The following is a 22,194-nucleotide window of genomic DNA, read 5'->3' on the forward strand; positions in this document are numbered from 1 at the left end:
GGAGTTCATTATAAGGAGGGCTTCTGAGGGTAAGATTAGATGGCATGTGAATTAGCCCTACCACATGTATTGCCCATCGTGCAAGGTGCTGTACAGGCATAGCCTGGAAAATCCCCACCCTAATCTGCTTACTGTCTAACCATAAGATAAGAAATGCATGGGGTAATGAAAAAGGAAGCAATGAGACCATATTAGTCAGCATGACGGGTGTTCATCAACAGCAGCCTGATAGCTGGGAAGGATTTGCTAGAGGGTAGAGAAAGGCCCTTCAAAACTGTCCAAAGGTAATGAAGTAGCACTGAATGTGATTTCTGGGAATGCAGTGTTGTACCAGGGGGTGCTCTGAGAATTTAGGGTGGTTACTGGAGGCCTGAGTTGTAGAGGCAGGTATGGAGAGTTAAGCACTCCTTTCCAAAGCACAGCCCTGGCTACTGTGACACTGGCAAGAAGCCACAGCACTGCCAGTGCCTGTGGAGCACAACTAGGGCAGGCAGCAGGACAAATCTCCTGCCGACAGCCTGGGACTGGATGGGTCTAAGAGCTATGAGAGCTGGCTGTGCCAGCGGCACTACGGGTGGCTGCTAGGGAGAGCAAGCACACCAAGTTGTACTCGCTTATTTTTTTGCCTTCCAATATATCAGGTAGTCTAAGAAAGGGTGTTGCTTTCCTGGTCAGCCTGCCTCACACATAGATATCCAACACTCCTACCACTTCTGCCACTTGGACTATGCGAGATGAGGTGGAGGAGTAGGAGGACATTGCAGAGAGACAAACTGGAAAAGAGGAGGGTCTTGCTGTGTTTCCTGCAAGTGTGCAGGCAGACAGCACACAGCCGTGGATGGGAACCTCTGACAGTATCCCTGACCTCTCTCCTATCTGTGTTGTGGGTGCGATTGCAGCAGGATGTGGTCTTTATGTGTAGATCAAGAATGGGGTCAAGAGTGGCTTGATAGCTATAGCTCTGCTAGCCATGTGGGCAAGTGGCTTGATAACTATAGCTCTGCTAGCCACCTGGGCTGATAGCTGGCCCATGGTGAGCTATATCTTCCTGTTGTGGTTGATCCTGTCCAAGGAGGCGGCTGTGGGGAAGTCTCCACTGACAAACAGGGTAGTGCGAGTGGAGCAGCCCTTTCCCACTGCCCTCTTGAGATCTGTTCTGTGCCTGGATCTGTGATGGTGGCCTGTGCTTGGTGTGCTGGCTCTCCTCTGGCACACTGGGCGCAGAAAGGCTAGCTGGTCTGGTGGGATGAACCAGCTTGGTGAGCCTGTGTGTTTCCAGTCTTCAGCAACCAATGGTGTCTTTCTGAGCATTGCATTGCCTGACTAGCACTGCTCAGATCTCTTGATGGGTAGTCACCCAACAAGCCGTACGTGGGTGCTGGCAAGGAGCGTGACTGCAGCTGCATTTCTGAAGGAGGCCAGGAAGCACAGGTTGCCAGTCAATGGTGTATGGGCTAAATCTGGCCTGGCAGAGCAACTTCTTCCTTTCGCAGGCTACCCTGCAATCCTTCTCCAGGGCTCTGACACTTCTGGTTCAAAAAGACTTGAATGTAACCAAAGCACAACTCCTGGACAGTGCTTCCCCCATCACAGAAGTCTTTCTCCCGAGAGATGATGCTTTGCTCTCACAGTGCTCAAGGAGGTACCTCTGAGCTGCGCTCCAGCTCCAGGGGCCTCGCCTCCGGGCAGGCGGTTGATTTACGCTACTCCCCTGGTTCCCGAGTCTCTTGGTCCCGGGTTCAAAGTCAGCCTCACCCCGGTTCAGGGTGGAGGTGGCCCTGCAGCCGTGAGATGTCCTGCTGGGGAGGCCGGGCCCTGAGGCAAAGCAAGGCTGGTGGTTCCCTCTCCCTGCAGTTTTGAGGACAGTGCCCACCAAACGCAGGTGGAGCAGGAGAGCGGAGGGCTGTTGTCCCCTGCCAGGCCAGCTGCCTGCTGGTGACTGAAGGCAGGGCACCATCTGGTGGCATGAAAGGAATTTGTCCACACGTGTCGGAGAGCAGTGCTGGCTTTCTCAGCCAGATATTAATTAGTAGTTTCCAACTTCCCCTCCACACCCTTTTTTTCTCTTTTGCGGCATTAAGCTCCTCTGTGGCTTTCCCCACCTGCCTGATGTGCTTGTTTTTCCCCAGCTGCTGCAATAACCTCTTGCAGAGAGGCTTAAGCTGACAAACTTGGCCAGCTCCAGGTCATTCCTGGAGCATGGTACAGTTTCTCAGACTGGAAGGAGTGTTACAGAGCTGCAGAGGGAATTGCCCAAGGACAGGCTCTGCTAGGACCTGAGATGTGACAGCTCTGCTCCCATTAGAGCTGTCCTAGGTCAAATCAGAGGTCTGTCTAGCCTCGTATCCTCTTCCTGACAGCAGATGCCTGGGAAAGGACAGACGAAGGCAGTGAGCTGGCAGCAGGAGATCAGCTAGATGGTCTGCCAGCCTTCAGTGTGCAGGCAGGAACATCTTGAGTTTGATATTGTGCCTCTATTTTGAATAACCTTCTATGGATTTCGTCCTTCCTGATTTTGACTCATCACCACTTGAACCCATGAAGGCTCCCAGCATTCACTACACCTTTGGGAAGGGCAGCTGGGCAGGAGGCTGCCCTGGGCCAGGAGGTGGAAACAGCTGTCCGAGGTTGCATGGGCATTGTTCATCTGCATGCTAGGGCTCGTGGCTCAGACCACATGCCAGAAAGGATTGGTGGCATGTCACTGCTGTCTCTATTTTCCAGGTCCCTTGGAGGGACCAGATATGCCAGATGTGTCCAGATTGTGGATCGGCTGATCTTCAAGCAGAGAGGAGCAGTGGCACACAGCTGAGAACCAGGTGTCAAAGTGGGCCTTAAGGAGCGAGCCTTGTACGTGAGCTGTCTGTATGAGATGGGGTGGTTTGGCTCCTCCAGATCCCCTGAGACCCCAACAGTTTGACACTTGAGCTTGACTGTTCCCTAAGAAAGCAGTGCCAAAAATCAGGTAGAGAAAAGTGGAGGCCTGTTGTTTTGTGAAAATCATGGCAGTCCAAGCTCTTTCTCACCCAAATTCTCCTGGTTTTTGGCTGGGTCTTGCTTATATTGTGAGGTCTTGTGAAACCTGGATGGTGAGGACTGAGGTGTTTCTCCCCTCAGCTGGCAGGTTACACAACTGCTGGTATTTCTCCAAGCAGACCAATTTCATGCACTTCCCTTTCATTTTGCTGTTGGCTTCCCATGAGACATCCCATCAACTCTCCCGTTCTCTCACTAGCATCTCGGATTCCTGGAGCTGTCCCCTGTTTTCTTTGGACTGGAGCCACAGCAGCCCCTAGAAAACACTCATGTGGCTGGCTGCTGTTGCTTTTGTCATGTAATGAAATGCAGGTACCTCCTGGGCTGTGAACGTGTGTCCCAGCACAGCTGGGGTGGAGAAAGGGCTGCAGAGTCATGAGGAGCAGGCTGCAAGCTAGGAGTTGTGCCAGGCTCTGAAAGAGGCACCCCTCCACTAAAAAACATCTCGTCCAGTGTTTAGGTCTGACTTGTCTCAGTGCTCTAGGAGAGGGCAGCACAGGACTGGTTTTCTGTTATGCTCTTGTGCCTTCCATGTGAGCAGGGAAAAGCAGTGGGGCCACTGAAAGTCCGTATTTGCAAGTTCACATTTTGCCACCAGAGAGCTCCCATCCTTCACACCAGTCCAAGGGTGAGGAAATAGTGGCCAGCATGGCAAAAAAGTCCCTCAGTCTCCACCGCATCACAGCTCTTGTAGTAAGGGCTGGACTCTGTGGTGCTTTCTCTGCCTTTTAAAAAAAATATTTTTCTTTTAGTGCTTGGATGAATTTTTCCCCTTCATTGCAGGCTTCTTATGAAAGTGGGGATATTGAGGCTGGGTATATTGAGGCTGGCTAATGAGAGAAAACACAGTGAGCAGGTGGAAATTTGGTGGCAGCAATGCAGTTTTCCTCTCTCTGGTGGTTTGGACAGTCTTGCTGATGGAATAGCAGGGCTTGAGAGGGTCTGCCTGAAGCACTAGCCTCGCTGCTAGTAGTCCTACAGAAGTCCTACACAAACCTACGTGGCACTTCTGCTTGCATCTGTGCCTTACGGTTCTACCGTCAGTGTTGGCACATGCAGTATGTTTAGTTTTGTACTAATTTGAATTTGTAATCAGCAGCGATATAACTTTTCCTATTTAATTACAAGGTTGAATCATTAACTTCCGTGAACAATGTAATTCTGGCCTTTTCCATCCACGCTCCTTCCTTCTAATGCCTGGCTCCTTTCCCCGCTCTTACCTGGCACTTTCACAAACACATATTCCATCCTCCCACATTTCTGCTTTGCTGAGGAGACAAGTCTTCCATGCTTGAAGGAAAAGATGGATAATTGGTTTAGTTCATTGAATATGTGAAACTGATAACTGAAAAATTAGACCTGGATGAGCAGTCTGAATGCTACAGTGAGTTTGGAAAAAATGACTGCGCTCCATTTTTTGGGGGCCAATGTGATGTCTTGCCTTCCTTCTCTGCCTCTCCTCCCTGCCCCTTACCCATGCCGAGAGCCTGAGGAAGCCCTGGCTCACCTGGAGCCTGTGAGACGTCAGCCAAGGAGCAGTTACCCCCATGACATTTTGGTGGAGACAATCTGCGAACTAATAGTTTCAGCTCCCTGCACCAGCAGAGATTGAAGGCCCCATCCTTGCAACTGCTCTCAATTTGCTCAATCTCCTCCATTTTTGTTTAGACACCACTTTTCTATGGTGCGCTATACCTGAGAGAAATCCCAAAGGAACTGAGGGTTGGGGAGCATAAGGCACTAGAGGTCAAAACAGTCACATCTCATCAGATCTAGTCTCTCTTGTCCTGCTTGAGAGCCACTTCAACAAAGGCCCTATCTGCCAGCAGTACCTAAAATCCATACCTCAAAAAAGCAGCAGTAGCCTGATATTTAAAAAAGCCCTTGCCTCTAGAGCCTCAGACCAGTCGGTGTTAGCTGTGCGACTCTGCCCCAAAGACTGGCTCCTTCCCCTCCTCACCTTGTTGTCGAGATGATGAGTGAGGGCCACGCTTGGCTGTAGCTGTGGCCAAGAGGAAATCCTGTTCAAAGCCAGGGTGCTCTCTTGGAGAAGACGGTGCAGAATCATCAGGCTCCCTGCTTCCTGGAGTGGCACATTGTGCGACAGCTTAGTGTTGTGGGAGCTTTTATTGCAATTTATTGTGCTCTGAAAATGGTCTGGTGGAGACCTAGGCTTGTTTTTCACTGCTCTTCTTGCTTCTTGCTTGCAGTCCTGCAGGTTGCCTTGGTGTTGAAAGAAATAATCCCTAGATTTGGTATCCCTGAAGGAATGGCCTCAGATAATGGGCCCCATTTTATTGCTAAAATTGTACAAGAGGTTGCTAAGTTTTTACAATTTGATTGGAATTTACATACCCCTTGGAGACTGCAATCCAGTGGGCAAGTAGAACGGATGAATCAAAAGGGACACATTTCAAAATTATGCCAGGAAACCCAAATGAAACAGATAGGAATTCTACCTATAGCATTACTAAGAATCAGGATTACCCCTAGAGTTAGGGAGGGGGTTAGTCCTTTTGAAATTCTGTATGGTAAATCATATCCTGTAAATAAATTAACAGGAAGGAGTGATCAAATGCATGTCAGCGGAGACCAAATACTGACTGAATATCTGCTGTCATTGGGGCGTACTTTGACTTCCCTTCACAGGTATCTGAATGAGAGAACACCTGTTCCACTAGACACTCCAGTACATACCTTTCAACCAGAGGACCAAGTCTACATCCGAACCTGGAAAGATGAACCTTTGAAAGAACGCTGGAAGGGACCATATTTGGTGTTACTAATTACCCCCACAGCTATTAAAGTAAAAGGAATAGATTCTTGGATTCACTACATGTGGGTGTACCTCCCCTCCGGAAGAGTGGACATCGAGAGAAACAGCACTGTTGAAATTGAAGCTGACTTGGAATTAAATGAGCTGCACTTGGACTCAGATAGAATCCATAGCCCATATAGATTGTGTTCAAAGGGAATTATTTCTGTATTTTCTTCTAATATTGGGAACAATAATATTATTAACATATCTTTGTAAATATACTGAATTCTTTAAGGTACAGAGTGAAGGAAATAGAGAGAATGATATCCCTCTTCTGCCTAATGATATTTCTACGCAAAATAGAATGGCCTTAGACATGCACTGACTTCACAAGGAGGAGTCTGTACAATGTTAAACACTAGTTGTTGTGTTTACGTTGACCAGAGTGGATGAATCTCCACCGATCTAAATGAAATTTGGCAACAAACTAAAATTTTACATGAAATTCAAAAGGATGATACTTCCTTAGGATTTGAAGAGACCTGGAGATGGCTGACCTCTTGGTTCCCTGATCTGAGACCATGGGTAAAGAGGTTGTTGGGCATAACACTGATTGGATTAAGCATCTTTGTATGTCTCTATATGTGTTACTACAATGCACCTGCAGATGTTGCTTAGCAAATGCTAAGCAACCTGAGGAGAAAGTGAGACTTATCTAAGAAATACTCTTAGATAGTCTCAAAGGGGGGAATTGTAGTCAATCAGATTCAGTGTTATAGAGGTATATGTGGAAGGTTGGTCTGATCTAAGTTTTTAGATGTGAGAAGTATACTAGAACTGGTGGAAGGCTGGGACTTACATAAGGTTGATAAGGGGGACTCGGACTGGGATGTGGAATGTCTAATCAAAAATTATTGTCCTTGGGAGTGAAACACATCCTGGAGGAATATGTAAGCTAATTAAGATGTTTTGGGAACCATCTGAAACTACTAGTAGAAGTGTGATAAGAAGCACCCTCATGCGAACTATCCTCATTCTAATATTAAAAATCACACCCCTTGAGCTGGAGACCCCGGCCCAAGCAGAGACCCCTCACCTTTGAGTATGTGCAGAATATTAAAGTAATACTGTAGCTTTAAGGGTAAGACAAGAAAATGTAGACCTATAGAAAACTGCTTTGCATAATTTCTTATGCATATGTATAACTAGACTGTATAAATATTGTACCTGCATGAACGAGCGGCCTGCTAGCTTTGTGGAATTGCCACCGAGCACCTGGTTTTGTGCCAAACCAGAAATAAATCGGTGTCTTGGCTCTGTGTGCATATTGGGTGTTGCACACCGGGTAACGAATTCCGTTTGTGAGGTAACATTGGGAGGTAGGTTCCCTCCAGGTTTCATTATGCTGAGCACTGACGTGCAGTCACAGGATAGGGGAAATGGAGACCGTAGGTAAAGGTAAAAGCTTGTGTTAGTCTAGAAAGCATGATCTTCAAGGGAAGATGGAGGGAAGTGGAAGGTTGCTGAGTTTAAGGAAGAGAGGACTTCAGAGGTTATAGCAAGCTCCAAACATATGTGAGGTCAGCTGTGGAAGAGTAGTGTGTTCATTGTGTTCATGCTAGCTGAAGACAAGCTGTATTAGTCTTAGATCATAGCAAGGGACGTCAGCATTTGGATCAGAAAAATGTTTCCAAGGGTGAGGATAGCAAACCAGTGGACTAGGTTACTTGGGAAAGAAATGAATGTCCTTTCTTGGAGGTTCTTAAAAAGCAGCATCGAGAACGGTGTAACTTCCATCCATGTCCTCAGCTGGTCTGTCAGAGCAAAGGACCTCCTCAGCAGAAGTTTCTGCAGCATAGAGAGGAGAGTGGAAGCACATCTCCAGAGACCTTCCTGACAAGTTCCCTCTTAGGCCTAGGATCTTTCCCGTGATGGATCCACAAAGGTTGTGTGCAGTGTCTGTTGGAAACTGAGTCACATAGTGCCAGGGAAGAGAAGGAATTCCTTCAAAATCCAGGTGGTTACCAGGAGAATAATTTTACCCCAGGTAACTCAGGACACCTCTCTGGCACTTTTCAGTCCAATGTGTCTTCCTTCTGACCCTGGCTGGAGTTAGCGGTCCAGAAACATTATCCTAGCCTGGGGATGCGAGCCTGTTTTGCAGCATTACCCCTTCTCTGGTCACGAGCAGCTCTGGCTGCACTGGGCAGTAGCATTACATCAAAGAAGATCACCCCAAGCTAGAAATATAATCTTGTAGCAGTCTTAAGTAAGTACATATCGGCCATGTACGTCCCTGTTTGCAACAAGAGACTGCAGCAGCTCGAGGTAGTTTGCAAGAGGCCCCTGGGGTGTTGGTTTCATTCTTGGGAGTGCTGGGTCAGGCAGAATTGCCAAGGCAAGCCAGAAGCTCTGCTTGCACTCTCTGACATACGCAGTGAGCTCCGTCTTGCTGAGAAGCAAACCAGCAGAACTGAACAGCCAGCTTGGAGACGGAGATCTCATCTGCAAAACACTCTCTCCCTCCTGCTGACCTCCCTGCTCTGGGTGCAGAGCCTGATTCTCACTCCAGCATGTAGGGATTTTAAATGGGGTGTGAATTAATGCTGGTGCCATATAAAGTGTCCTGTCTTTCTCCTGAGCAGCGTAAAGGATCTTTAGCATGAATGAGAATTGGCTCCAATGCTGCAGCAGCTGTGAAGTCAGTTCCACTTTTAGCTGAAATAGGTTGCATTTTGACTGAAGCATTTTTGCTATCCAGATTTTCACTAGAAACTTACATCTAAAGAATGTATATCTTCAGTCATCATCAGAACAGCTTCTCAGCCCTGAGGAGTCCTGCTTTTGAACAGAGCTGCAACACAACTCTGTCACAGCACCAAAACTCTGGATGGAGATATGCATCCTGGAAGGCTGTCTGACCTGTCAGGGTGCTTCAAAGCAGCAGGAGTCCTGCAGTTGTAATCCTGGTGCAGGTCAGGGGAAATGTTTCAAAAGGGTGAGTCTGGGGGCATACATATCAAAAGATCACCATATGCTAGAATGCATCTGTGTGTGAATATCCACAGGCAAAAAAGAGCCAGGGCTCTTCTAGAGTAGGAGAACTTGCTTCATAATTTATTTACATGCTCCAACACTTGCATTTTCATGAGGCTTAGATATTTCATGGGTTTGCCAGAACAAATACAGCACAGGACTCTTCTAAGCTGTTGATTAAATCATTAAGGGGCTTCATGTCTACTTGTGGTTTTCCACTTCCTTCAGTTTACTTCGAGATGTGAACATAAAATCTGCCAGTAACAGGCACCATGTGGATTTGTGATGGTCTTGGGAGCACTGCTTCTCCATAAAACAATGTCTTGATCACATCCAAGCACAAATGTTGTTTGTTTGTCCGTGACAGGTGTAGCATCAGTGATATTTGCTTGTTGAGCCATCCAAGTCATGCTTTAATGGAAATTCTTTAAAGAAGTTACAAATAGTTCATTTTAGTACACTGGTTCAGTAAACACTCCAGTAAACCTTTGGAAGAGACTGAATTATACAAATAAGAGAGCTATGTGTGGAGGGGAAATAGACAGCATTTTTTTTAATGGCATATTGCAGTGGTTACCAAGCCTCATGGTTTTGTCAGCAGTCTCAGGATGTTGTATATATTTTTTGTTTTTTTCTTAAAATTCCAGCTGCTGGAAGGAAGATATTGCATAAGAGTCTCAATTTTCTCATTTAAAAAAAGTGAGTTTCTAACCCTCGTGGTTGCTTAGAAAAACATGAAAACATGAGCTGAATGTTCCAGATAGGATGTTGAAATCAAAACCAAACACAATGGAAAAATTGGTTCATATCTTTAAAATTGAGATGGCAAATAAACAGCCTTAGATTGGCTTAGAAATTCTGCAGTTTGGAAAAGTATCAATATCTGCCTTTTGGGACCTGGCTGCTGGCATGAGGGCATGTGTGATTTTGGAATCAGTTTAGTCTCTTTTTGGTTAAGCAATACTAATTTTTATGAAAAGTAAATATTTCTGTAAAATAAAATATTTTTTGAATATTTCTCTGGTGAGAACACCTCTTTTTCAAAACTTTCTTTAGCATTGCTCGAGTCTCATTTTGTCTCTTGTTTTGTTTCTCAACTAATTTTGTTTTGTTCTGAGTTGAGAATTTAATCCTGAATCTCTTTTGGTTCATGCTTTTTTCCCTCTTGACTTTAATGTTTCCGTCTGTAGATTTCCATTTGGTTTGGTTTTGATGTTGACCTTGGATTTGGTGTTTTCTTCCTTTCCTCATTTTGGCTTCTTCATCCTGTTCTTTGCTTTCCAGCTTTGTTTTGAGCTGGTGCTGGAAAATTCCACCTTGGGTGGTGGGTGATGTTGCACCTGGGTATTGCCTTTTATCAGCTGAGTGCATGATGTTTCCGCGTGGCTCAGTGGTGCCACTCAAAGTCACATTTGAGCTCATCTTCTCGTGACTGGGGAAGTTGTTGGCTTGTTTTGTTTTTCCAGAGGAGATGATGGAGTTTTTGGTGAAAGACATGCGCAATGCAGGAATTCATGGAGAGGGAATTTCAGTTCTCCAAGCAGAGCTGGACTCTGAGGGTCTGTAGTGGCAAAGTTTGTGGCTGTACTGCTGGTGAAGCCGTTGGGTGGTGTGACAGAAGTTGGAGGGTGAAAAACACACAGATCCTTCTCTCTCCTATCCCCCACTTGTGCGACATGGGAATGATAATTGCGTATCTTCATCCTCGCTGCAGCCTTCAGACCAGGTTGTTCTTGCCCTCCACTCCTGGAGCTAACAGGCAAATTCAAGCTCAGATGCTGGCTTGGCCCAAACTCTTGTGCTTTCTGAAAGCTGGAAGACGGAGGTTTGAACACACTTGCTGTGGGCCTAAGATCTTGCTCTTAGGAGCTGGCTGGATTGGGCACAGCCCCATCCACAGCAGCTAGCCTGAGCTTAGTCCTTCCAGCATGAATATTTAGAGCTCAGGCTACAGTCATCTTAGCAGCCAGCAATGAGAACAGAAACCCTGTTGTATCCCAGGACCTCATCCTGCCCTTTGTCTTGTGGAAGAAGTCCCTTTCCTGACCCTCCTGACTGACTCCAGGTTTTATGTGGTGAACTGTATTCCCTATTTGCAGAATGAAAATAAAGGGTCTGCAAAGCCCTGGTTGTTGGAGTCCCAAAGAACAGAAATGGGATGAGTATGACCTACATGGGAAGCTCATGGCATCAGTATGTGTTGGGGAAGTCCTGGCCTGGGGAGGGTGAGGAACCAGCATATAGCACTGTCCAAGGCTGACAGCTCATCTGAAGAAGATCCTGAAGCACGTGTGACAGCTGTGGGTGCATGAATGAAAGGCATGATGGTGTGAAGTTAGTATATCTCTGCACAGCGCAGCTTTGGAGCCAGTACAGCTTTGGAGCTAGTATCTTTGGAGCCAGTACGGCTACTGGCTCTTGTCTAGAGACCATCATCCTGCTCTAAACCTGTCCTGGACTGTTCTGGAAAGGGTATGGTTTCTGTCCTATGTTGTGGGAGGCAGATTGCTTCCATGTGTCTGCATTTAGGGGAGAAACCACGGGTGGACGCTAGTGCTTCCACGCAGTATTGAACTCTGCAACAGCCCTTGCTGACTGCCATCTCTCAGCTTCTCCTGCAGTCAGGCTGGGGGCATTTAGGACCATTTCTCCCTTGAGGAAATTTCACCTAGGTGAAATGATGTTTTTAGACCTGGACCATCCAGTGTTTGGGATGTACTATCCCTGGTGTGATTTTTCTTTTCCAGATGTCTTTTTTTATTTTGTTAAGGTTAGAAATCCACGGAATAAGATCTGCAGCTCTGAGCATCATATATACGAGACAGAAATGTCTTAACTATAGAAAGGCTTGCAAGAGCTTATTTGTCAGAGTCCTTGTCTTCAGAGCTTAAGTGTTTGTATCTATCATCCTGTGGTAGGCCCATGGCTGTCCAGGACTTCGAGGCCATATGGATGATTAGCAGTTGAGCTTTTCTATTCCATCTAGTTCAGGCCTTTCCCAGTATTAGTAACCTCAAATGGCCCCGTATGCGCTGGGTGCAAGGCAAGGGCCGATCCATGCATTAAGCAATGTATACAACAGGCTGCCAGAAGGTGGGGGCAGGAGTAGCTTTACTCCCATTTTAAACCAACAAAGAGAGGTGCCTCCAAGGTTTAACTGCCATAGACTGGATAAGACCCTGAGTAACCTGATCGGACTGGATCTGCTTTGAGCAGGGAGCTGGACTTAATGACCTTCAGAAACCTCTTCCAACCTGGATTACTCTATGATAAATTCAGCAGCATTATATTGTAGGGGACTTGCTAGAGACCACGTAGGAAATCTGTAACAGAACCAGTGCATCTGGTAACAGACCCTGCATCCTGCCACCAACTGAGGCTGCCACAGGCCCCATGGGAGGCTGAGCTATCCCAGCTCAAATAAATAAAAGCAAGAGTGGCATAGCTGGGGAGAGAGAGAAGTGGGCATTCCTTTGAGCCACACGTCAAGTCACACCTCATAGCACGGACTGACTGTGTTTGCCAACCTTTAATAAGTGGTGTGTACACATTTTAGAGGAAGCTGCTGGATGGCATATAGTGATTAAAAGTACTTGAGCAGGCAGGGTGAGACATAGAAAGTTAGAGGTGGCATGGCCAAGTCTATGAAGATACTGTGGCACTGCTGGTCTCCAGAGTAACTGGTTAGCCACTTCTCAAAACACTCACTTCGGAACTGCCACTTATAATTCCTAAGCGACGACTTTGCAGAAAGCATGACCCTAGAACTGGGCTGGCAGTACTCAGCATGCTTGCTGGAGCAAGATGCAGTAGCAGAATGAGTGAAAAATCCCAATTTTTATTTTTCTTTACAGGCTTTCTCAGCTTCTCCTCAAAGTGTGTGGGAGTCTGACCATCAGAGCCCAAATCCGTGAGCTGTGGTAGATCTGAGAGAAGTGGTTTCTGACAGATCTGATGCCTTCAGTGCTTATTTCTCCTTCCTTCTTCTTGCCCAGCTGGGGTGTTGTTGGCAAGGTGTCTGTGATGTTTCTCAGCAGTGTTTTTGATACTTGCCAGTAATGCCCGTGCCTCGTTGCTGGTTTTGTTTAGGACCGGCTTACTGGAATGTGTGAGAAACATCTCCTGTGGAATATTTGTTCTCTGTGAGGAGTTTGGTTTTTCCTTTTCTTTTAAAACTAGGTATGCAGTGTGAGAGCATGCAGAAAAGCTGTATTTTAGTCATGTTCTGTAATATTTGTTTGAAATTGGCTGGTCCTGTAAATATTCTTGCCAATAAACTTGAGAGTATCAACAGAGAGAGTGAAGCTCTGTCATGTGGTATAGTAAGAAACTTTTTCAGCGTTGGGGTATAAGGGATCTACTAAAATGTCTAGTTTCTTGTTGGAATATGGGTAGGACACAAAAGGTAAAATACAACAACTGGAAATCAGAGGTGGCCATTTGGTCCATTTCGCAGTCTACATGCAGGGTTAACCTGAGTAAAACTTCCTGTCCAGTGGCATGAAGTCCATCCTCTCTCCTGGCAAACTGCTCCACATCTGTACAGGATAAACTAGGTGTGGCTATCCCTGTGGTGCTTGTAGGGAATCTGGATCTGTTGTTTCATTGCATCTAGGCTTCTGGGGACTGCTGAAAGGCATGAACTCATTCCAGAATAAACTGAGCATGCGTCTGATTTATTTGTGTGCATGTTTGTGCTTCAAACCCTTGCTTGAGTGATTGCCTCATGGTGCTGCCCTCCTCTCTCTGCGTTCCAGAACTTTTGGATCTGTAACCAATTGTTCTGTGGGGCACTCCATCTCTGTTCTAGTGAGCTGGAGGAAAGTTTGTCTGACCTGGGAATGCGATAAGAGCTGCAGAATATTTCTGGAGAGTTACTGAATTGTTTGGAAGAGTGTTTTTACTGCAAAGATACTCCAGTGAAAGTCATGATGAGACTGAGGTGTATAGCCCTGCTGTGACATGCTGCCAAGTTCACTGCAGACAGTATAACACTGGGAAAATTTAAATTTATGTCCCCATTCCTTGCCTGGATTGTTTTTGTAAGCCCTAGTTTTTGCAAGTTTTGTGCTCTGCAAAAGGAGGGAAGGTTAGCACTCTCCTTCCTAAGGCTAGGAGATGCCTTCCTGTCCTACAAAATACACACACGGCATAGGCATTGCCATGTTCTTAATGATGTTTCCACCACCCTTCCTTCCACCTGTCCCCTGCACCCCCCTCTGCTATCTATACAAGCCTCTCTTCAGTTCATTAAGCTTAGAGGTAGCCCATGTACTTTGTCTGCAGTGTGCCCTGAGCCTAAGAAATGAGTCCTAACCAGTAGGCTTACTTACTGATGTGCATTGGATGTTCAGGGCTTTTGGAGGTGGGTGCTGACTTTGTCCTAAGGACAGCAGGTGGGGAGTAACTTTGACACTGCAACATCAGGAGGCCGATGATCTGGAAGACTGCAGTTTTGGGTTGCTGTAGACCTGGAGACTGAGTGTCACCTGGTATGAAGAGTTGGTGTGCAGGCCCCATGACCCTGGACAGGGGCAGAAAGTAATAGAGGGAAGGGAAGCCAGGGGCTTTTTGTCTTCTGCTAAATGAGATGTAATGCAATGATTTTTGCATTCTGGGGCATTTCTGTTGTCTTTTGGTTTGCATGAGTGGATATGAAGATTGTTCTGAATCTTCTGAAGTCTGAGGAGCCTGAGAAAAACAGGCAGATAGTTTGATTTGTAGCAGGAAAGAAAAAAGTGGGGAAAACGTTAACTGTTAGAAATCTATTTCCACCCCTCACCTTCAATAAAACTCTTTGAGGTAATATGCAGAAGGTGTAGGTTTGGAAGGAAAGGAATCTACTTTTGCATGCATCCTGGGACCCCTGTGAACTTGATAGCTGAAGTGGATGGAGCCAAGTAGGAACACAGGAACAGTGCTGAACTTTGGGCCAGGAGGTGTGTCAGGCCAGATGGGAAGGAAGCTTGGAAAGAGCAGATGGCCCCTAGCTTTTATGTCTCCTTGTAGCCCCCAGTGCACACATGTTTTTGGAGGTATATCCCTGAAGCATCCAGAAGAGTCAAGGAGATACTCCCCAGATGAAGGAGAATTGGGTCTGCTTCCTTCCTCAGCTCTGTCTCAGACACCAGCTGGACATGACCTGTCAGCATCTGGGGAACTTCCAGGCTAGGCCTCTGCCTTTGGCAAAGTGTTTATGGCACATGGATGATAAAAGCTTACATTTAAGGAAGGGTGTGTGTGGGTGGTGGTGGAGAAGGCCCTTCTTTTATAAGCCAGGGCCTTTGATAAAACAGGCAGTGGGTTCTTGCAATGGAGATTAGTTGAGTAGTGCTCGGGCATCCACACTGGCTGGATTCTTTACTTGCTGTGTGTTTACACACTGGGTGTGCTGTTGAAGCATCCTCATACCTGGACTTCTGCCATAGGGTGATCATGTGGGTCTTATGTTCCCTTGTTTTCCCACAGGTGTCGAGGAGAGACTCAGAAAACACTGGCCTTGGCACAGCTGCGGACAGGACTGTGGTTGTGGCGGTTTGCAAGCAATGTGATTTCACCCATGACCCCAGATGCCTTTACAGAATCTGGCATCTCCCTGAACTACCACCTCTTCTGTGCCTGGTTCTTGACATCTTGACTCCTCTATACCTGGCATTGGGGATGTTGCATTACAAAGATACCTTGCTGGAGAACATTTCTGCACTTCCTCACAGTCATGCCCCAAGTCAAGGTGTGGCTGCTTCCCAGACCAGCTCTATGTTTCCTGGTTTGTGTTTGTTGCTGTAGATCCATTGCTGCCTTCTAGCATTGCTTCATGTCACACTCTTCACCATGGGCTTGCAGACTCACCTAAATAGCAAACCTCCCTGGCTTTGTCTGTCAGGTGGGCTTGCTCAGCCTGATAGCAGCTGAGGAGGTGCGCCGAGCTTGGCTGAGCCACAGGGCTTACATATCATACCATACCGGGCCGCTTGCAACAGCAAGGAGGGTTGCCTGATTGCCAAGGTGGGCAGGAAGGGAAAGAAGGCAATGTCCTGGCCATGCTGTGAATTTTAGAGAAAAGATATAGATGTGGGTTTTTGGGACGGGGGATGACAGGCTTCCATTCAGTGAGACACTCAGGCAGTGGAGTTCAAAAGAGTGCTCCCTTGTCATGCAGCCAGCGGAAGGGCAGGATTGGTGCCCGAGCACTGGGGTGAACAGAACTAAGGGAGGGATTGAACTGGGAGGTTGGCCAGTGTGTTTTCGTGGCTTGGGAAAGAGAGGAAAAGGAGGGACTTGCCAGCTGAATTTGAGGAGGTGTACCTGCAAGCACATGTGAAGTGTCTGCAAAGTTTTATAGGACTGGTCCAGTCCCTATAGGTCTCACAGAGAAGCCAAAGAGTAAAGGTTATGAATATATGTGTGGTTCTGTACACACCCTCGCCCCTTTTCTTTTTGCCCACTGAAAGTGCAGTACTCCTACATATGAAGCACAGAGTTTGTGGTAGGTACTACTTTGTTTCAGTGGATTGCAGGTTTTCCTGACTGTCATAAGGACAATGGTTAGATTTGGACAATCTTCTTGAAGGGCCTTGTTGTCCTTTGCAGGGTAACTCTTCAGAATACTTTATGCCCCCTTGGAAGTTATCACTGTTGGTGCCTGTGCTTTTTGATGTCATTTTGCTGGATAATCACTGGCATTGCCTGCCTCTGAGCGCTCAATGTATTATACAGCTGCAATTTAATTTTTCCCTCTTAAAACTCCCACTGAGAGAACTGATGTGGTTGGTGACCAGGGCAGGTATTCAGCTGTGTCAGTCTTCACAGGATGACTTCTCTACAAAATAGACAAAACCATAATTACAGCTAAAGCCTCTTATTTCTTCCATTTCATTGTGTATGGCTGGCAGTGAGGACGTCAGTGAAAAAGCAGTGAGGTTCTTTTAAAATTGATATTAATGGGAATAGACATATGTGGAGAGATACATGAGAACTGCTTCCAGCCTAGAAGCAGCAGCTGCAGACACAAGCGTTACTTGTTTATCAAGACCATAGTACGCCCAAGAGGAAGCAATGCATGAGGCTGGGATTCAGCAGTTGGGTCCCAGGTCTCAGCCCTGCTAATGGTTGCCTGAGAGCCCTAGGTAAATCACCTCACTTCTTTCTTCCCATTCTCTCCATTCGCTTATACTGGGAGCTCCCTGAGTCAAGGATTGTCTCATGAAGTTGAGAGCTAGCCAACCACCCTCATCTTATGGGCCATGTCCCCAAATGCCCAAATGGCCTGGGACTCCTTTCTGATCTGAGACCAACTGTTGGTTTACTTCTGCTTGTTTTTTTCTTTCCAGAATCACTAATCTCTAATCTCAACTCTTTGGCGACTGAATGACTCCTAGAGTGGCAGGACACTTTCACCACTTGAAATCCAACAGCGTGGGCTTCACAACAGAGGATGGCTTGTTGTGGGGACTGGTTGGGCTGTTTGTTGTTCTCTTGAGCGTGGCTGAGAGGGTTTTGGAGAAAGTGGCTTTCATGTGGGATCAGGGTCAGAGAGGACTGCAGAGGCAATTGCTCTGTCTTCAGTGGGATTGCCCCCGCTTGCACAGGCTTCAACTCGTCTCACCCCAGCAGTGAGTCGCACGTTGTGACTGAGCTGGTTAGGCCCAGGCGGGGAAGGGAGAACAGCAAGGGATCAGAGCTGGAAGCATCTCCAGACCCTGCCTGACCCCTGGGCTGGAGTCAGGAGGGGAGCAGAACAGGGGCAGCTTAGAGGTCCCTCACGTTTCCTTTTTCCCATGGCCACTCTCTCAGCCTCCTCAGCCCCGTGGATTCCCTGCAAACCCCATCTTCTGCCTCATGCAAAGGGATGTGCTTCCCCTGGTATCACTTCTCTCATGGTAAGAACCCTCTGTGCTCTTTCTTCCCCATACCCCCTGCTAGGGGATATCCAGTTACACAGACACTGCATCTTAAGGACAGCCTCTTGGCTTAATTCACTGATCATCCGCATTGTTCCACCTGCCCTTGACATGATGTTCCCTCACCCATGTTGGCTATGGAAACCCCCTTGGAAGGGCCCGTGTTGCTCATGATGAAGCAGGTGGGATTTCTAAGCAGCCTGAATTGTCTCTTAATGGACTTGTAGAAGCAGATGTTGGAGCTCTTGGGTTTCAGGCAGCTGAGGTACTGTGTAGATGTTCTCTGTATCTTTTCTGCTATAATCTGTATCATGGTAAGAGGTCTGCAACCTTCTTTTTCCCTTCTACAGCAGCCTGAAAACTAGCATTCATAATAGAAGAAGTGAGGCTGTTCTAGTTTCTCCTGTGATTCTGGAAACTAGGGCCCTAGCAGGTGCCTTCATCTGGCAGTGGGGAGAGGATGTCCTGGTTTTGACCTAAGTTAGAACCACCCATTTTCCTTGTTCAAGTCTGTGTAAGCAAAGGGGTGAATTATGTCCAAACCGGAGACTGCTGGGGTCACCTTGAAATATTGGACCCTTTTACAGGCAAAATCGTTTGGGGTGGGGGGAAGAGAGCCTGCATTCCTGACATTATTAATGTGGACATTGTTAATTGTGTGTGGGGGTGGATTACTGCATGGCATGCAATGAGTCATTAATGTTAATCAGAAGTACAAGGAATATGCCTTTTTCTTTATTAACACTGACCTCCTGGAGGGACTTTCCCCCTGTGATTAAAAGGAAATATGCTGAGGGAAGAAAGAAAGAAAAATTAATGCAATTAAATGAGAGGTATTAAGGCATGTTTGCGATCTCCCTCTCCTGATTCTGGGCCTTGATTCAATGTATTGAATGAATCTGATTCAATGTATTCAGCGATGTTGTGTGTTCTTGAGCAATAACCTTGCTTGTGCTGCTTTTGCAACTAGAAGTTCAATTAATAGCCATATTGACAGCTCCCCAAATTCACAGTTAACTTCTCCAGGAAAGATATGATCTTCAAGAAAGATGCAGAAAGATCATAGAGGACAGGTCTTCACCCAGTGCAAGCTGACTTCACTCCAGTGAACTCCAAATGATTTGAGGTATTGTGACACTTAAGCGCTGAACTCCTTGCTTGTGTCTGCAGATGCTGTACCAGCACAGGAGAAGGAAGCAGCTCTTACCACTCAGAGCTTCAAATTACCGTGTAACATGAACAGCGAGATCTGGGCAGAGGAACACAGTGGCAAGCAGCAGGACAGGGCTTTAATGCATTACCTTCCTGCCACTGCTTTATTTTCTTTTCATCAAAGCAAAGTTTTATTCTGGAATTTGAAGGAAAAAGAGAAGGTGGCTTAGGAGTGGTTTAGATGAATACTTTTGGAGGACAACTGGATTTTTCCTTGGGAAGCCAACAAAGGGTTCAGGAGACAAGTCCTCATCTTTGAAAGTTGGAGATAAACAAGGTGTTAGTCCTGCTTCTGCTGTTTGCATCAAGAAAGCATTACCCTGCCTGGAAGAGTGACATTATTTGGTTGCCTGTGTGTTTTCAAGCCCAGAATTGGAGTGCTGGACTGTAAACCCTACAGGCTTCTTGCTTTGTACAGACTCAGCACAGTGGGACTGTGCTTGCTTTGCTCAGCACAGTGGGACTTCTAGGTGGATAATGCTGCTTGATGCTGAAGTGGCCATGGCATACTTGTAATGACTGCCTCAAAGGCATGCGCAGTTGCTCTCTATTTTCGTAGTAAAGTGCAGCCATGGTAAATAAGGCCTTTTTGTTGTTGAGTGATTTCCTACTACGTAAAAAACTGTTCAGCTGGAGTCCTGAAGTTTAACGGCCAGTATCTAAGTGCCCGGTGGAATGCTTTGACCTGACACGAAATGATTCAGAATAACTGGAAAGAAAATACCAAGTGTCAGTGTGGTTAATTAATTCCGCATCCAGCTGCCTAACTTCTCTTTATTCTGTCCTCACTGATTTTAGAGGTCCCTGGCATTTGAAAAGAGGAAGGGTTGAACACATACTGTCCGTGCATTCTCCAAATGAGACAGCTTGCCTGATCGGGAAGTAACTGTTCAAACATCTGAGTGGCAATTTAGATTTTAAAAACAGTGATCTCTCAAGAATGTAGGCTCATGCATAATTTTTATTCCCCTTGCTGCTCTCAGTTATTCAGGTAGTTATTTTTTTTATTGGATAGGTGTCTGTGTGTGTGTTCATATGTGCATGGTTTTATTAGTTTATTCTCAGTCTTGTAAGAAACATCTTTTGCCTAATAAATATCTCTGATTACTACATGTTGCTGCTGGGCTGGTGCAGTGATGTATCACCACAGCCTTGCTAACCCTTATGGATTTGGCTTCCTCTCAGAGATCTCACAATAATTTGCAGATTTTTTTTCAAGTTCCAGCCCCTTGACTCATGTGAACATATGCAAACCCTGTTATTCATTATACTGCATTTGGTTCTGGCTGCCAGTTTGGCAGAGGAAAACTGGGAAATCTAACCCTGATTTATGATTGACATATTTAAAAAAGAATTAAAAAAGCAGATTAATAAAAGCATTTAGATTGTATTGGTTTTGAGATATTTCAAAGGTAATCTCCTAGCTTTAGGGAGCATGATTACTCATTTCTCAACATCTGAGGTTTGCTCTTGTTGCTTAGTGATGGCAAAAACTATTGTCCCTCTTGTAGGTCCTGGTTTCCGTCCTGAGTGCCGTGTAGAGATTAGAGCTTTGCGGGCTGGCTTTCCAACCCTGCAGGAACCAGCGTGGGGCTGTGCTAAATGTAATTATCTTTAGACAAATGCAGATAGCAGGCCTGGAGTGGAGATACTTAGGTAACGTGCAAGGGACTGCAATAATGGCGATTTTTCTGGGAAGTGCAGCCAAACTCTGAAACTCTGTGTCCAGAGAATAGCTCTGCGTACACATTAGGAATCGCCAAAGCTGAGAGCAGATGACAAGATCTCCCACACTTAAATATATTATTTTCCAAAAGAACACATGCCGCCGTGTTTATTTTCATACTATGAAAGCAAACTTGGGAACATGGCCCATAGCAGCACTACCTTTTGATGTGTGCCATCATACTTTCACCTGCCATTTCTATTGTCCGTGTCTTTATGAGCTTGGCCCTATGAACCTTACCGTTGAATTAAACTGGGGAGTTTATCTTTCAGTCCCACTGAGACAGAGGGACTGAGGGACTGCCCGTATAACTATCTAACTGGAAAATGCTCTGGCTGACTGTATTTCACAGGATTCTCTGTGCCTGTCCAGATGGCAAGAGGCTTTCGCTGGAGGCTAAAGGACATATATTTGAAGGATTTTCTGCAAATATGAACATATTCTAATTAGCTAGACTTGTAAAAGCAAAGCTTTCACGTTTGAGAAATATATTTTTTGAGTGGTAGAGAATGAAGAAAATGCTACCTAATTTATTACTGAATGCTTGTGAAAGCCTTAATACTCATAAAACCAGCAGCATGCCAGAGACAATGGAGGGGATCCTGCAGTGGGTCTCTGCACGTTTCCTTGCAAAGCTATGCCAAACCTCCTTAATCCTGATCTTAATTATTTCAGTGGAAGGCATTTGCTGAACAAAGCACTGACCCCAGCACAGACTTGGCCTGCTGTCCCTCAGTTAAGAGAAATTGAAACCAGATGTTTAGTGTTCGATCATGCTTTTCCCACTGTTCCTGCTTCTATCACAGTAATTACTCTCTCTCGAGGGTAATTCAGAGTTCAGCTCGGTGCAGAAACTGTTACTCTTGATTAAAGGACTAGCTGCTTTTTCAAACATCCTTTTCTAATTGTACTTTGAAAGACATGTCACAGTATTCCAGAGCTTTTCAGTCAGCTACTGAGTAGAGACATCTATAATTGTTCCTGTGGATGTTAAAAGAGAGATGACGGACGTCAACAGCAAGGGCAAGGAATGTAGCAGTTATCTGGAGAAACGAGTATGCCTGGTAATATAAAAAGCTCACGAGTCCTGAATGAAATGGAAACATCGACAAAAAGGTAGATGAACATATACTGGATATTGCAGAAATGCTGTTGAACCAACTGTGTAAGACACTAAAACTCTATTTTTCTAGCTATACTGATAGCACACAGTATTACAAACTTCTGCAATGTTATCATGAGTCTCCTGCTGCTTGGTAGATTCCTTAAATTACCAGCTCCTTTGGTCATCTTGTTATTTCAGAATTTCTGTTTTATTTATATTTTAAAAAGTGCCTCTGTTAGAGAAAAATGGTTACGCCCTTCAGAAACAAAAGGACAAAATGCAGTTTTATTTCATGAACCAGTTTCCCTTTATTCATCGATTGTAGAGCATCATTTTTTTCCAAGCCTTTATTTCTCAAAATTGCTTTGGTTCAAGTCCTGATTTTGTGAGGTTTGGACTGGCAATAGTCAACAAATGCAGC

The 22,194-nt window shown here is 45.9% G+C and overlaps 1 non-coding gene across 1 annotated transcript; it reads left to right on the top strand.

Moving 5' to 3' along the window:
• The first annotated feature begins 13,897 nt into the window (after positions 1 to 13,897).
• LOC140650423 (U6atac minor spliceosomal RNA) lies at positions 13,898 to 14,023 on the top strand. Its single transcript, XR_012041990.1, has one exon. It is a non-coding gene; the product is annotated as a U6atac minor spliceosomal RNA (small nuclear RNA).
• Positions 14,024 to 22,194: the final 8,171 nt, after the last annotated feature.

The sequence above is a fragment of the Ciconia boyciana genome, chromosome 3 (assembly GCF_034638445.1).
Source record: "Ciconia boyciana chromosome 3, ASM3463844v1, whole genome shotgun sequence".
NCBI classification, from domain to species: domain Eukaryota; kingdom Metazoa; phylum Chordata; class Aves; order Ciconiiformes; family Ciconiidae; genus Ciconia; species Ciconia boyciana.